Source organism: Triticum aestivum, chromosome 1A (assembly GCF_018294505.1).
Source record: "Triticum aestivum cultivar Chinese Spring chromosome 1A, IWGSC CS RefSeq v2.1, whole genome shotgun sequence".
NCBI lineage: Eukaryota > Viridiplantae > Streptophyta > Magnoliopsida > Poales > Poaceae > Triticum > Triticum aestivum.
In genome coordinates, this window is record NC_057794.1 from 560,986,461 (window position 1) to 560,990,251 (window position 3,791).

The window sequence follows — 3,791 nt, forward strand, 5'->3', positions numbered from 1 at the left end:
GGCGATGGGGACGCTGTCGGTGTCAAAACCGGCGGATCTCGGGTAGGGGGTCCCGAACTGTGCGTCTAAGGCGGATGGTAACAGGAGGCAGGGAACACGATGTGTTACCCAGGTTCGGGCCCTCTTGATGGAGGTAAAACCCTACGTCCTACTTGATTTATTCTTCATGATATGAGTATTACAAGAGTTGATCTACCACGAGATCGGAGAGGCTAAACCCTAGAAGCTAGCCTATGGTATGATTGTTGTTGTCCTACGGACTAAAACCCTCCGGTTTATATAGACACCAGAGAGGGTTAGTGTTACACAAGGTCGGTTACAAAGGAGGAGATATCCATATCCGTACTGCCTAACTTGTCTTCCACGCCAAGTAGAGTCCCATCCGGACACGAGACGAAGTCTTCAATCGTGTATCTTCATAGTCCAATAGTCCGGCCAAAGGATATAGTCCGGCTGTCCGGAGACCCCCTAATCCAGGACTCCCTCAGTAGCCCCTGAACCAGGCTTCAATGACGATGAGTCCGGCGCACAGTGTTGTCTTCGGCATTGCAAGGCGGGTTCCTCCTCCGAACACATCACAAAAGAGTTTGAATACCAGGATAGTGTCCGGCCCTGCAAAATAAATTCCACATACCACCATAGAGAGAATAATATTTCCACAAATCTTAATCTGCTGACACAGTTTGGCAACATGACATCAGGCCATGACTCGGTGATTATTCGAACCGTTTTTCTTCGACCAGCTCCACACATAACGCGAGACGGTTTCTTGACACGTCATGTCAAAGCAGGGATCGTGTCCCCCTTATTACGGGATTCTCATCAATACGGGCGTGGGTAACCCAACCGCGCCATCGATTACGGCGCTTGGGGAATAAGCGAGTTTTACCAGGCTAGTGGGGCCGCATGGCTTCGGCCGCCCTTATAAAGGGATAAGGTTTAACCTTTTTCTACCCACGCCTTCTTCCTCCTTGCTTATCCGTTCTTGCGCACTCGATCTCCAACGCCCAAGTCCACATCCTTCCCCTCAACCTTCTCCAAACATGACCGGAGCGGGGGGCAAATGGATGGCTTCCTCCGTTACAGAGGGGCACATCAAAAAGCTGTGCGGCGCCGGATACTTAGTCGCGAATATCGCGCATCGGCTGCCCGCTGCGGGGCAGATCGTTCCTACCCTGGAACCTCATGAGAGGGTAGTTTTCCTCCACCACTTCCTCCGTGGACTGGGGTTTCCCCTTCATCCATTCGGCTGTGGTCTCATCTTCTACTACGGGCTGGACTTTCATGATCTGGCCCCGAACTTCATCCTCAACATTTCAGCGTTCATCGCCGTCTGTGAGGCTTTCCTCCGCGTCCGGCCCCACTTCGGCCTATGGCTGAAGACCTTTAACATCAAGCCGAAGGTGGTGGGAGGCCAACAAGCAGAATGCGGCGGAGCCATGGTGGGCAAGATGCCCAATGTCACATGGCTTGAGGGCTCCTTCCTGGAGACCATAAAGGGGTGGCAATCGGCCTGGTTCTACATCACCGAGTCGCGCGACACCAAATGGGCGGCGGCCCTCGAGTTTCGATCTGGATTCCCTACACGGCTCACTTCTTGGAAAGAGAAGGGCTTGTCGTGGGGTTCATCGGTGGAGCTGGATGGACTCCAGAAATGTATCCGGAGTATGGCAAGCAAGAAGCTCAATGTCAGTGTCAAAACCGGCGGATCTCGGGTAGGGGGTCCCGAACTGTGCGTCTAGGCCAGATGGTAACAGGAGGCAAGGGACACGAAGTCTTACCCAGGTTCAGGCCCTCTCGATGGAGGTAAAACCCTACGTCCTGCTTGATTAATATTGATGATATGGGTAGTACAAGAGTAGATCTACCACGAGATCAGAGAGGCTAAACCCTAGAAGCTAGCCTATGGTATGATTGTTGATGTTTATGTTGTCCTACGGACTAAAACCCCCCGGTTTATATAGACACCGAAGAGGGTTAGGGTTACATAGAGTTGGTTACAATGGTAGGAGATCTTAACATCCGTATCGCCAAGCTTGCCTTCCACGCCAAGGAAAGTCCCTTCCGGACACGGGACGAAGTCTTCAATCTTGTATCTTCATAGTCTAGGAGTCCGGCTAAAGGTATAGTCCGGCCATCCGGACACCCCCTAATCCAGGACTCCCTCAGCAGCCTCTGAACCAGGCTTCAATGACGACGAGTCCGGCGCGAAGATTGTCTTCGGCATTGCAAGGCGGGTTCCTCCTCCAAGTACTTTATAGAAGATTTTAAACACAAAGATAGTGTCCGGCTCTGCAAAATAAGTTTTCCACATATTGCCATAGAGAGAACAATATTTACACAAATCTAATCTGCTGACGTATTCCGTAGCGTGACACACCACGGCCAAGGCTTTATCCGAATCGTTTCATTATCCCACCTCAGCGCGTTATGTGAGGCGGTTTCCTTGGCACGTCTTGTCAAAGTAGAGATTGTGTCCCCTTATTCCGGGATTCTCATCAATATGGGCGTGGGTAACCCAACCGCTTCTAGGACTCCTAGATCATAGGCAAGTCCAAACGGACATGGAGAGGACGCTCGATATCCACCCTCTTTATAAAGGGACGAGGCCTTTTATTTTTCCCTCCCGTGCTCAACCGAATCCTTCCCCCACCTCAAGCTCAAACGCCCAAAGTTCAGGTCAGGTGCTCCGAACCTTCAGTCATGTCCGGATCTAGCCTTCAAGGCTGATGGGTGCCTTCTTCCATCATGGAAGAAGACGTCAAAAAGTTGAGGGAGGCCAGATATCTGACCGCCGAGATTCTGCATCGGCTGCCTCCCCGGGGGCAGGCCGTCCCCTCCCCCGAACCCAACGAGAGCGTCGTGTTCATCTCCCACTTCCTCCAAGGTCTAGGCCTTGCATTGGATCCTTTTGTCAGGGGCTTGATGTTTTACTACGGGCTAGATTTCCATGATCTAGCTCCGGACTCCTTTCTTCATATCACGACATTTATTGTTGTGTGCGAGACCTTCCTCCGGGTTACCCCTCACTTTGGCCTATGGCTCAAGACCTTTGAAGTAAAAACGAAGATGATCAAGGGGCAACATGCGGAGTGTGGAGGTGCCTCAATACACAAGATGACGGGAGCTTCATGGCCCAAAGGTTCCATTCCGGAGGTGTCTGAATTATGGCAACAGGAGTGGTTCTACATCACGGCTCCTAGAAGTGCCAAGTGGGCGGCCGCCCCTGTCTTTCGCCCGGGCCCTCCACCACCACTGATGTCATGGATTAGCAGAGGATTGAGCTGGGGTCCGACCAAGGACGTGCCTATACTGCAAAGCCGCATTCAAGATCTCTTTAATGGAGATTTCAGTTTGGTTGCGGTAACACAAGTTATGCTGGTTCGTCAAGTCCAGCCTTGCAAACACCGGCCTCTTCGCTTGTGGGAGTTCAATCCCGAGGGACCGTGCGCCATTCAAAATTTCCTTGGCCTGACGCACGAGGAGATGTACAAGTCGTTCTTCGGACCTCAACTGGAGTGTCCGGAAATCACCGAGGACGCGGGCCTGAGTAGCAACCGCGCCGCCGAACAGGTAAGGCGACTTCCGACCGAGCGCACTACCTCTCCTTTGATGCGAAGTTATTTCTGAGTGTTTGCTTTTTGACCAGGACTGGCTAACGAAGGCGAAGTTGATTCGGTGCTCGGCCCCCCTCCCTGAGGGTTTGAAAAATCCGATATTGGAAAAGATGCTCCAGGCCGCACCCTGCCCGGAGCCCTTGAAGGAAAATGCGGGCAGTCGCGGGCCCCCAA